A 14,017-nucleotide genomic window follows, 5' to 3' on the forward strand; every position below is an offset into this window, starting at 1 on the left:
GAGGAATCCATATATGATATAGACTGTGCACACCTGGATTTAGCCTTATATGCAGTGGTTAGAACTTAACAGCCCTTATGTTTTTGTTTTAGCATTTCTCTAACTCAGGCTGCAGGTTCTTCTCCCTTAGTTGTCAACCGCTTCCCTCTCCTCCCCCTCCCCACAATACAGTTACTTCTGTTAAATGCAACTGAGAGCCATGGATTATGTATAATTCATAAGATCTACAGCACAACATGAAAATCTTTCTAACCTAGATTTGTCTATTTACTACTGCAAGAAAGTGCACTGTGTGTGTGTTTGTGTGTGTAAGAGAGAGAGAAATTTGTTAGAAGATATATAAGAGTGCATGGTGTTTTGGCCAATGACTTTAACTGAGAGGAGTAAGAGAGTGAAGCACAGATATTGTCGGTCTTTATCTGTGAGTACTATCCATTTCAGGCTTGAGGACAGCAAAACTTCAACATTTTAATGAAATAATTTGAAACTTTGGATTATTTAATCATGCACGAATATGTATTTGTTTCATATTATCAGATGCTTGCAATTTTATAAAGTAATGGAAGTTGCAGAGCAAAAGCTACATGGTCTGTTGGTTTTGTTTTTGTGGTATATTGAGTTTTCTAATACAGATTTGTTTTAAATTATGAAGCTTTCCCCTTCCTACACTGATATGTGCCTTTAAACATTCATCACAGACTATTGCAATTGTGATATATTTGCATATGGTTTTATATAAACATTTTAAAATCTATAGTATGTCTATCCACAGCTGTCTGGGCTGTCAAACCTAATTTGAAAATTTCTTTCCGAAATACAAGTATTTTCCAATTCATATCATTTTATTCATGTAACAACCATGGCTTCTAAAACACAAAGTGTTGTTTATTCTTGCAGGAAGAAATTTTAAATTTTCATTATTATCAAAGAACCAACTGCTAACATACAAGACATGTTGGATGACTTGGAATATATATCTAATACCAGTCTTTAAAGAAAAATAAATGAGTTTTGGAATTTTGTCTGGTTTTTTTTTTACAAATATTGAAAAATGTCAGAAGTAAATCCATGGTGTTTTTTCTTCATCTGGAAAGTTGAAATATAAAGCATTACAACTTGTAATTAGCCATTAAAAGGGGTGAATGCAAGAGATCTGTAGCAACTTTAGAGTAAAATGGAAAGTTACAGCATGACTACTTTGCCATAAACTTTGATCATAGGTAGGCCAAGGGGAAAACACTCCTCGGAGGAATTATTGCACATGTTGGGCAGGTGTTTTTGGCTGCAGTTAGTTGACTTGCTGTTAATGCATCACTTGCTGTTAATGCATCTTTTTACAAAAGTGCTGTTTCTAACAATCCTGGGAAAAAGCAACACACAGAGAGTGACAGAGTGCTGTAATAGTTCTTCGTCAGTTTCTCTGATAAAGCAAATAACTTCAAGTTTGATTGATAAAGAGTCCAGAAGAGGTGATGAAAAGGAGCACATACAAAATACTGACCACTGCCACCAGGTGCTGCTGTTGTCACTGTTACCAGGATCTTAAAAAGAGAGAGAGGAAAGAAGAGAAAATGTTAAATATGTAACTAGCAACCAATATAAATATCCCACTGCTGTCAATATAAATATCCCACTGCTGTCAATTGCTATTTACATAGTCAGAATGGGTCAAATGGACTTGTGCAGTAAATCATCTTCGTGCAAAGAAAGTAGGATTGCAGTTGCAGTATCCCAGAGGCCCATGTTCAGCCTGTTCCCTTAAAAGATGTTACCATGGGCTCTAAAATGTCTCTTCCCCCAAAGTACATATATAGAACAATGTATGTGGATTTTTCTCTTACAGTGATAAACATTGTCATTTTGCTCAATGTTGTAGAGAAGGTTAACAGGTGGTTCTATCCTCAAAGGTTGCACAATTTGAGAGCCTCAAAGAATACACATTGCAAGGGGATTGTTTGCGTAGGTGGGACAATCAGGGAATTCAGCAGCTCCTCCAGGTGAATGTTAAGGATGAAGCAAAAGTTTCAATGGGGTTTGAATGGGAGAAAGGGGAACAGACAAAGATGTGTTTGGGATTGCTAACTCTGCCCTTCCTTAGTTGAGGTTTTAGAATGAAGGAGGGCCAGCTTCTGCTTTCTGTAATTAAAGGAGAATGCTAGCTTGGAGGAGACTGATATTGTGAGGCCTAGTTATTGCTTCTCTTCTCTACCCCCCCCCCAAAAAAAAACCCCAGGGAATTTGACAGTGTGTGGTACTGATTTTCTGAGGTTTCCTCAGGAGCTCAAACACGAAAAAGGGTGGGATTTTGCCAAACAAGCTTTCAAGCTCCATGATTGGAGCTTCCAGAAGAGTGGGTGGGCAGGGAAACTCTGCAGGAGGAAGGGTTGTGTAGTGTGTATTGTGTACCGGGTGTAGAAATAGAAGTGAAGGACATAGTATTTCATAGCTCTGTGTTTTCATTCCCCTGAGCCAATAGGTGCTTCTGATATGGCCCTCGAGCTTTCTGTAGAAACACTGTTTAGCTCAAAGCATCTTGAAGTACTAATGTTTTGTGCATTTATTGAACACAATATTGTCATCATGAGATTTCCTATTACATTTGTGCACTGCAGCAACAGTTTCTCTTTGCAGTCACTGAAATCCCTGTTGTACACCAGCATTACCGTTTCAATAGGATAGGGATGTTTGTAGTAGGGCTTGTCTAATATCTACATGAATGCCAGTTAAACGCCATTTGCTGTGCTCTGGGGTATCGTCCAGTTGTTTGTTTGGAATTATCTGTTGAGAGCTGGCATAGTGTGGTGGCCAATAATGTAAGCCATGGTCCAAGAAGTTTGTTTATTTATGGCATTTATACCATTCCCTTTAGCCAAAAAGGCTATTGGAATGGCTTGCAAAACTCAATATTAAGTTCTTGTTCAAATGGCACCTTACCCATAAAGTCACCAAGTTGCCTTAGACAAGCAACTATTCTCTCAATTTTAGCACTCAGTATGCAATATACTGCAAACACTGCCAGTAATTCTAGCCTACCTTACAGGATTCTTGTGAGGATTACTGGGCTATGTGAAGTACTTTGAACACTGAAAAGTGGACATATAAATGCTATGTTCTTGTTATTAGGTCTCTATATATTGAGAGTGACCTTGCAAATAAGCCAAAATGTGATTAGCCTGCAAAATGTCTACTAGTACGCTTGTCCATACATTACAGTAGTAGCCAAAATAAGTAAAAAAACTCATTCCTGATATAACAAAGCTTCCCCTCATATTTGTAACTGGAGGCAATGCCAGCTTATCTTGTAGCAAAATAGTAGGCCTGACAATATTTCACCATTGCTTAAAGATTTGTGCTGGCTTCCAGTTGATTTCTGAGCCAATTGAAAGCACTGGTTCTGATCCATAAAGCTGTAATGGTCTGAGACCAGAGTATCTGCAGGACCACCTGTTTCCATATGAACCTGCCAATTTATTAAGATCTGCTGCTTTCCCCCCTTTAGAAGTGAAGTTGGAGGCTTCTGGGGATGCAGCCATCTCTCTGGTAGCACCTTGACCGTGGAGTTCCAACTCCAATATAATTACTGTATTTTTCCATCTATAAGACGCCCCCATGTATAAGACACCCCCTATTTTGGGGGACTCAGATTTAAGAAAATGGCATCGGCACTATCCGTGTATAAGGCGCCCCCTAATTTTTGATATAATTTATTAGGAAAAAACCTAGTCTTATACATGAAAAAATACGGTAGCTACGTGCCAACACTTTGGGCATTTAGATGTTGGAGTTAAAACTTTACTTTTCCCCCAGGCATTTGAGTTATCAACTTTTTGTGTGTGTGTTAAGGCTGACTCTTTTTTATTATCACAATTTAATTGGAGATTGTTATCTTTCAACTTTGTTGTTGGGAAAAAATTGTGTGTGTGTGTTATTTATTTAAAACAAATAGATACTCTTGCTACATATAATTCAGATGTCTTGTTTCCTATGTGTAGATGATCTCAGTGTATTAACAATATCAGGTGTAAAGTGGCCTTTATTCTTCCCAGGATGATCTGCTGTTTTATGCAAACTTTTAAGTTCCCAAAACTGCTGCTTTTGTGTGAAAGCTTAGGACTCTAACTGGGACTCTTTTTAGATTCTCTAACTCTTAATTGTGCATATTCCACATTGAAAGAAGTCCGCCTCCCAATATGTCAGATAAAAATTACGATATATATGAATTTACGTTAAATTTCCATCCCCTGTCAAGAAAAGAAAAGATTCTCAAATGAATATGTTCAGAAAGTTAAAAGAAAAACAGCAGCTTCAAAAAGCCTTTTAAAAACAACCCCACAAATCTTATGACTGTGGCAAGCAAATTCTGCATCAGATACTTATGGTGAGTTTGAATGTTTATACAACAGAAAGGCCCAGTTCTAAATTCCTTACTCGGCCAAAGGTGCCATTGAAGAAAAGCAATATAGAAGGATTCCTGTGTGATTGAGGAATGCAGGGTCAGGGAATGGTGATAAATGTATTATTGCTTGTGCTCTGTTTTTTTTTTCTACAGAAAACTTGTAAAAGTAGACGTAAAGTCTCTGGTTTTTCAACTGTGTAGATGTAAACAGAGACTTTTTGTTCTTCATTACATTTGTAGAAGTAAGTAGCTTTAATTACATTTTCAAAGTCCCTGATAAATACGTCAAGCTAAAATTTGCCTGAGAACAACCTTATGAGAAGTTTCCCTTTTCTGGTTCCCTCCCGCAACTGTTGGAGAATTCTAGCCCACACTCCCCAAATATTAGATTCAATGGGCTTGGCAATATGGTGGGGAATTTTGAGCACAACTGTGGATGCAACCTAATAATATATTTAAGGAAGCAATGGGCTTGGCCCCTGCTCCTTTCCATTCTTCTCTCTTAGCCCATTGCTTCCTGCCATCCACCTATATAGCTCAGTCAGTACAGCATGAGACGTTTAATCTCAGGGTCATGGGTTTGAGCCTGATGTCGGACAAAAAGATTCCTTCATTGCAGGGGATTCGACTAGATGACCCTTGTGGTCCCTTCCAACTCTGTGATTCTGTGGTTCTATTATATGCACTAATAGTGTTTCATTCAACTGCGACCCCCCCATTTTTTATTGGAGAATGTTATTGTTTGACCCCAACAAAATTCTTGGAGGGATTACACCTCCCCTTGAATATTCTTGGAGGGATTACATCTCCCCTTGAATATTCAGTCAGACACGATGGAGAATCTGGGGAGGATGTTTTTGTTCAGTCCTGCTGATTATGTGAAGAATCTGCCCACATTGAGTTGTATGTAGCATGTGAAGCTTCCTCTGCAGGTATGTTGCACTGCTGTCTAAACAGGAATGAACTGTATCATAGGGCTTGCTTTGAAAATGAGTATGGCTAGAATAAATCCAACCTCTCTGTGTTAGTTTTGTTTCATTGCATCATCAGCTTGGGCCCAGCTTGGTTGGACATGGTGCATGGGCAACACTTAGGTATATTAAGGTCACAAGGTGGGGTGGGGTCACTGGCAGTGTGCTCCTGTGTGATTAAAAACTATCCATTTATTGTAAGAAATATTTTTTTCTTATGTTGAAAATTAAAGGTGACTATGGTGGCTACTGTCTCTACAGCAGAGGCTGGCAAGGTTTGCCTCGCCTGGGCCGGCTCACTCAAGCGGAGATCCCTCTGTGGTCCGGATTGTGCGTGCACCCACGATTTCTGGCATCTGCGTAGACGTGATTTCCAGCACCATGGAAGCGAATCCCCCACGCCACACTGTGCTGGTTTAGCGCAGTGCGTGGGGACTCGCTAAGCGGATGGCTCAGTTCGGGGGCGGCTCGTGGACTGCTTAAACGACCCCCGTGGGCCGTTTGTGGCCCATGGGCCTTAGGTTGCCTACCCTACTGTACAGGATCAGAGGCAACTTCTCCGGAGCAGCAACAAAAGAGGCCTATTGCCTTCATGTCCTGCTTTTGGGCTTCCCTTAGACATTTGCTTGGTTGCTGTGGGAAACAAGATGCTGGGCCAGGCAGTTCTCCTTTGTTCTGATCCAACAAAGTTCATCTTACGTTCTTGTACTCTTCAAAGAATTCTAATGGTTTGGTACAAATTGTGGAGATTTAATTCATTCAGTATGTAGTATTTGACTACCAGTTAGGAGTGGATGGATTTTCCCTGCTCTGACTTGCAAGTTTTCTGCAGGTTGGTTGTGCCCAGAGTTTCACTCTGCCTGTCTTCCAATTGTTCATAGAGATTTTCTCTAATTAACTTTGCACGGAATTGGCACGTGCATACTTTGTACTTGCTGCTGCTTTCTATTTCTCCTAGTCATTGTTTTATGTCCCTTCAGCAAAATCATGTGCATGTGTGACAGGGTGAATTAAAGTTACAGATAGGTAGCCGTGTTGGTCTGCCATAGTCAAAACAACAAAAAAATTTTTTTCCTTCCAGTAGCACCTTAAAGACCAACTAAGTTAGTTCTTGGTATGAGCTTTCGTGTGCATGCACACTTCTTCAGATACACAGATGGACTTCCATCTGTGAATTAAACTCTTTCTTTCTTTCGTGGATTTTGTGCACGATCATGTCAGCTTTCCTCAGCAGCTTCTATTTGGTCCAGTCTTTTAGTTGATCAACTTGCTGATTTACTTCAGTTCTCTGTTTAAAGCCCTCCCTAATTGCTAGCACTTACGGTTCCCATTACCACTGTCATGTACTTGCAGATATTAAAATGTTACACACTTTGTTTTGTTCCTGAATTGTGATTGTGTGCGTAAGGCAATGGTGATGGGGAACTGATGATAGCTAGCAAGGTGGTCAGTTGAAAGACTGGGTGAAAGAAAAACTTAATGGGATTGTATGTATAACTGCATGATATTTGAATGCACATGAGTGATTGTGCGTGTGGCTTAGGGTAAAGGGAAAAGCTGCAATAAATGGAAGAAATAGAAAAGTATGGTGGGAGCAAATTGTGCATTCCCGGTGACTTTTACAAATTCAAGAAAACTAAGCTAAAAAGAATGTTGAAAAACAAATGCATTGCTGTTCTTCCACAACCAGCACAAGGTAAACGGGACTGATAAATCTAGTGGTAAATTCAGAGGGAGGGAATTTTGGCACCACCCATACATGACAATATATCCATATCCTAAAGGAAGAATCCCAGGAAGTCTTTAGAGCGTATGGTCTTAATCAGATTAAGTTGCTGATACATTTGTATGTACACAAGCAAAGGGCATATGATATGCCAAACCAATCTTTTAAACAGCTGTTACTTTAAAACTAATAATAATTTATAACCCTGTTTTTTCTATTCTCTGTTTTAAAAAAATTGTACATTTTTTCCACAGGCAAAAAGGATTTAGGCTGCAATCTTATACACACTTACCTGGGAGTAAATCCCATTGAATTCGCTGGTACTTATTTCTAAGTAGACATGAATAGGATAGATTGTGCTGCAAGTCACTAGAGTTCAGAGAGATGCTAAATCTTAGCAATATTTGTTGTTGTGTGTTTGTTTTTTAAAACAGAACTCATCAGAAATTGGTTTTGACCTATCGGTATAAGGGAGGGTCAATGTAATGAATAAATTTTTATGGAACATTCTGTTTTCTTTTGACTTTTACGTGCACAGTAAATTGCAGCAGTAAACACTTGCCTTTCCCCCTACTCTTCTTTTACAGCTTTGGCATGCTGGGAGATAAAATATTTCCTTTTTCACTCTCCTGAGCCAACTCGGTTTTGAAGAAATGTAATTCTATTCTTCTGCTAATTTTGGTTTGAAAAGGGAATACAATTCCCTATATTTATTTATTTATTTTATTTTGGGGGCCGCTCATTTGGTTTCTGATTTCGAATATTGCTAAATAGGGTAAAAACTTACCATTAAAAATATTTACATTCTGGAATTGTGTGAGTCACTTGATGCACCATCTCTGTTTCCTGCGGCATAAGCTTTGATGCTGTGCGCTTTCCATCTGCATAATGGGAAGTGTTTGAAGCTCTCTTTTGCCGAAGGCTTTATTAAATCAGGGATTCAGAACTAAATAATGAATACCCATTCATTCATAGAAAATGTTGTTCTAGCTCCATGCGCAGAGAGAGGGGTTCTTCAGCGTAGTTACTTTTGGAATAATAGAGGTATTTTGAACACTGCTAGACAATATGGCTTCCATGGCCATTTCTAATTAATTCCCTTAAATGCACTAAAGTTGCTTGGACGTTTGATGAATAAGAAAAGAAGATTGCAGAAGAACAGATGGTAAATTTAAAAAGTTGCCTGTTTATTTTTATATGATATTTAAAACCAAGTACGATGCGGGTGGTGCTGTGGGTTAAACCACAGAGCCTAGGACTTGCCGATCAGAAGGTTGGCAGTTCGAATCCCCGCGATGGGGTGAGCTCCCGTTGCTCGGTTCCTGCTCCTGCCAACCTAGCAGTTCGAAAGCACGTCAGAGTGCAAGTAGATAAATAGGTACTGCTCCAGAGGGAAGGTAAACGTCCTTTCCGTGTGCAGCTGTGGTTCACCAGAAGCGGCTTAGTCATGCTGGCCACATGACCCAGAAGCTGTACGCCGGCTCCCTCGGCCAATAAAGCGAGATGAGCGCCGCAACCCCAGAGTCGGTCACGACTGGACCTAATGGTCAGGGGTCCCTTTACCTTTTAAAACCAATTACGCATATATCTCTAGAACGTGTTCTGTGGCTCGTTGTGCAGGGAAGAGTAACTTGTTTAGCTTTGCGTGCTACATGGAAAAAATGAAACGAATCAGAAGACCAAGGCTAATCCGGGTATTTTAGATGCATGGGAGCAACATAACTTGCATATCATTCTCCTGATCTTGGTGGATGATGAAATTAGTGGACATGTTCTACTTATGCTCTACAGAAGTTTTGATATGATTTTGCTACTCATTTGAACAGTCTGAATCGACCTCTATAGAACCTTGAAATGTGGTCTTAAAAATGGAAAATCAATTAAATCAGCCTAGACCTTGCCACTTCCATATTAGTTTTTGCCCTTGTAGCATTTCTGCAGCCATGAGGCCTTAAAACATACTTAAACATAACAACTAAACCTCAGACCCCAGGATTCTCTGAATCACGTTTAGGCTGCATATTTCCACTTCAGAAGTCCATGTATGTTTCACTCTGGCACCTTGCCAAGGTGTTGGCGATGTTGTCCTGCACTTGGTAAAAGGTAAAGGGACCCCTGACCATTAGGTTCATTCACTGACGACTCTGGGGTTGCGGTACTCATCTCGCTTTAATGGCCAAGGGAGTCGGCGTTTGTCAGCTTCTGCAGACAGTTTTTCCAGGTCATGTGGCCAGCATGACTAAGCTTCTTCTGGCGAAGCAGAGCAGTGCATGGAAATGCCATTTACCTTCCCGCCGGAGCGGTACCTATTTATCTACTTGCACTTTGATGTGCTTTCAAACTGCTAGGTTGGCAGGGGCCTGCACCTGGTACCTACCTCCATATGTGGTGGGAATGTGCAAAAATCCAGGCTTTCAGTACTCCCGGAAGTTAACAAAATAGGAGGGCAACAACTAGAAGTCAAACTAGAACTAGCTTTTAAAATATATTTCAGGATAACAACTTACGATTTACATAATAAATAATTGATAAGCCATCTTGTACAGGCAGCCAGATGTAACATAATCAGACACTGGAAGGCTCTCTCTAGTGTACCAGTAGACAATTGGTGCCAAATGGTCTGGGCAGGGTATTTGCATGGACATATAGGGCCAAATTTGGGCCCAAAGGGCATCATTATATTTACAGCCCATCACCTGGCAAATCTATCACTGCCCCTTTTATATATCATCCCCTAACAACATCCCTATAGGGTATCACCAAGCACCAAAGCCCAGACCTGACATTCTTATGCTAAATTCAATGAACTTTCCAAGGTACGAAGGAACGTAATGTCAAAAGGCATAAATAAAATCTTCCACTCGCCGACCTCTGACTGATGTGCAGGGAATAGATATGCCTTATTGACAGACTCCATGGCAGACTGGCTGAGAACTGATAAGGAACTAGCCTACCCCTTAAAACTAGTTTCTTGGAACATTGCAGGCTGGAGGGACAAACTAGCTGACCTGGACTTCAAAAGGTGCTTGCAAACATTTGATATAGTATGCCTACAGGAGACATTGCTAATGGAGATAAACTCTTTGAAACTTCAGAGCTTGGGAACAACCTGCTCACACCCTTGAGCAAGTACCCAGATTTAAATATCTAGGATTACTTATTGATGGAAAGTCATTATGGAAACTCCATCTGGAAACAATTAAGCTAATATCTGGTTGTTCTACTAGGTTCTTCCATTCAAAGGGCAAACAGTTAATCAACCCAGCTATTAAGATCTTTGTCTCTAAAATCATCGCCCAAATGCTCTACGGGACTGAGATATGGGGAACTGGTGTCAAATATGAAATATGAGATCCTGGAAAATAAATTTTTGAGGCAGATTTTGGAGCTTCCCTTTGGGACACCAGAAGCCCACCTCAGAGCCAAGTTGGGCCTTCCCTTACTAGCAGCCAGAATTGATCTAGCCTATCTGAGATACTGGCACAGGCTAAATGCCTACGAGGTTCATACTCTTACTAAGCTCTGCTGGTTAGAGCAACTAAGGACAGGGGGCTGTGCACAAAAAGTGCCAAGATAAATTTAGGGCTTATAATCTCCAAATGGAGAACTACTTGGCCCTTAGACCATGTGACCTTAGAAATTGGAGTTTTGATCAGGATGCCAGCCAAGACAGAGCATCCATCATTGCTGCCCACTACTCTACTTCGTACCCCCAAATTAAGAGCAATCACTCAAGACCCCGTTACCTTGAAACTCTGACCTTCCCACAACTACTCAGGGCCTTTAAAGAACTAAGATTTCAACAGATGCCCTCAGCATATTTAGAGGGGAGATACTGGGGAATTCCCCCTATGGATCACAAATGTATACATAGATGCAATCAGGTAGAGGACAATACACACTATCTGCTGATTTGCCCCCTGTATACAAAGCCCAGAGGAAAATTTATATCTCCAATTCTTAATTGGCTTCCTAGTCGATCCGTACAGGAAGTAACAGTTGAACTCCTAGCTGATAAACATCTATATATTACACACCAGGTAGCCAAATTTGCACTGGCAGCCAAGAAGCTCCATTCTAGCTATGTGAATGCACTCCAGTTTTAAGTCTTAATGTTGTAAATTTCTTTAAAAGTTGTAAACTGCTACAGGTTACATGTACGATTTTAGATGAAAGTTTCCTTTTATTCTCTGTCGTCCATTGTAAAGGCCTTTGGCTTTATACAATAAAAAATTGATTGATAGTACAAAATGGTCTGCGAAATAGCCCTTTTAGAGCGATTAACAAATAAGTCCATGATGGTCACACAGACAGATCAAGAAGGATGGCTTTACCCCAGTGTGGTTTGATTTTATAATATATGCTAGCATTCCCAGAATGAACAATCTCCCCCCCTCCAGCCTTTAGTTTGATTTGCTTGATTTAAGCAGATGCCCACCCCACCCCCCACAATTCCATTCATAGATACTCTACTTTGCTTTACCTGCAGCATAATAGGAAAATGATCACTAAATTAGCTACAATACAATCGATACTTGCCTGATATGGTTGAGATGCTATGTTTGGACTAAATCAAGGATATCTGTCTGTACAAAGTTGAATGTTAACTGTTGATTTTGCTGTTCTCTTTTAATTTTGTTTGTGAATTAAGATGCGCACACTGGCTATAGGTAATGAACCAGATGGCTAGGACGTTACAATAAACCTAACATGCTTCACCTTGTCGTATATGAATGGTACGAGCCTGCTATGGTCTGCTTATTTGTATTACTAATATTATCTGTATTTTCTTTTTTTTAAAAAACAACCCGATAAAAAGTTAAACGAAAAAGAAATGAATAAAGAAGTCATATGCAGCCGACTTCTGCTGTAATGTAAACCTGAATTATCTGAATTACTGTTGGTAGTGCTAATTCTTGTTTATACTGGTACAGCGTAGATCAGCATTTCCTTTGCATTCTGAAAAGCATTGCTGGTGGGAAAGCCTTTTTTGCTTCCCATGTGTAAAGGCCATTCCATTGCCTTAGTTGTAGCCACATGAACATGGTTTCTGTTCAGGGGGCTGTTGTTGATGAATATGATGCTTTTGATCCATGCTGCTTTCTTTTTGCACTGTTTATTTTTATTAAACTCCATGTACTTTTAAAGACTTTTCTATGGTGAGATCTAGAGCCCATGCCTATTCAACCAATGCTTTTATTATGTGTCTGTATTAATCTACATAAAATGTGTGCACAGACCATTCTGAAACTATATTTAGATTATTCTAACAGTAGCATTTTATTGTGAACTCACTGGGAGGGCTAATGTGCATGGAATGAGTTTTTCTCTCCATTTACCTTTTGTATTCATCTTCTTACAAATAAAGCTCCAAATGTTTGGGTTGTTGTTTTTTTAAACCAGGGTTTGGATTATATCTTCTAGCATAAATGAAGCTTATAATTGTGTTTTCCTAACAGCTCTGCATTAAAAATAAGTTATTTTGCTGGTAATGGTGTTTTCCTAGAAATTTTTATATCTTGTTGATCATGCATTTGTTTCTATTGTGTATATTTTTGAGGTGTTCTTTGTGTGATATTCCTTAAGCAGGACTGAAGTGTTGTTGTGATTCCAGGTTTCATACTCCATCAAATGATATCTGGAGGTTTGGTATTCAGGCTTTCATTTTCTTTGTTTTCAGAATGCAACTTTTAATATAGCAATAGTTCTGTGTTTTGGGATGCATCACTTACTTTTGAGGAGCATACATAGTATCTAACAAGGATTGTTTTGGGAACAGCTATGCTGACATATCTTTAGTTACTTTCAATCATTCTGTGTTCTTCTGTTCTTAGAGAACTGGAGTATCTGGATTTATAGGTAGCAGATTCTTTCTTTCCTACCCTCTTGAGTCTAGAAGGTCACCTGTGGGCCACATCTGGCCCATCTAGTGTCACAGTCTCTGTTATTACTATCTCCTTATGTGTGGGCATCTTTTTCTGCTGTTCCTTGTGGCCACTGGCCAGTTATTCTGATTGCCACATTTAATCTGCAGAATTTTAAAAGGTAGCCTTGCATTTTTTTGTCCATTGGTTGCCCATAACAAATTCAGATTTTCTGTCCACTCTGCTTCCTAACCCACCACAACCTAAATAGTAATGGAAAAAAGACCCACAAGGAGGAAATGAAGGGAAAAGGGAAGGAGATGAACGATAAAGCAAAGTTACAGAGAACTGGAAGAGAGAGGCTTCCCATGCAATTGGAGCATTTTGCTTGGAATTGTATTGTTCATTGAGTCATTCCCAGATAGCCGTAAGTATTCAAGGTTGGCTACCATGCATATTATCTGCACTTTCACAAGGACTACAAGCAACATGGTAGTCAACAGCCAACAGAATAACTGCACCTGAGGCAACAGACAGGGGATGAGCTGGTTCTCTCCATAATTTGAGTAACACTCCTCTATTTCATTCTTCTCTCCCAATCAATTTGCTGGTAGAAAATTACAATTGTGCATGTGCATTCCTATCATAGAAAAATGCAATTGAGTTATGTCTCCTTGCCTTGCCCCAGAGTAAAGTAGACTTAAAAATGGACTAGGTACAGAAAGATGCCCATATTCTGGAGAATGGAGGGATGGGGCTAGCAAAAGAAAAAGGGTATGATTGCTTAATTGGTAGGTACTACAGGATTTCTGTATATACAGCTTCCATTAATCACTTTTTGGAACAACTGTTCACCTTCAAGGAGAAGACTTGTTCCAGTCCAGGTTTCTACTGTGACTTAAAAACATTTGCTTAGATTTTTAAAAATGTAGATACTGCTTGTCAGCTGCATGTAAAATTTGCATTCAGCTTGTTGTTGGTGAGTGGTGAACTGATAGAGTGGACAAGCCCTTAAATTTTAAGCCTTAAAATCTGACATTAGCAGTGGTGAGATTGATTG

At 39.7% G+C, this 14,017-nt stretch overlaps 1 protein-coding gene across 6 annotated transcripts in view; it reads left to right on the top strand.

Annotated features, from left to right (window-relative positions):
- Positions 1–14,017, top strand: part of TOX2 (TOX high mobility group box family member 2) — a 254,047-nt gene that overhangs the window by 38,977 nt on the left and 201,053 nt on the right. The window lies entirely within an intron of this gene.

Source organism: Podarcis filfolensis (genome assembly GCF_964270895.1).
Source record: "Podarcis filfolensis genome assembly, chromosome: 6".
NCBI lineage: Eukaryota > Metazoa > Chordata > Lepidosauria > Squamata > Lacertidae > Podarcis > Podarcis filfolensis.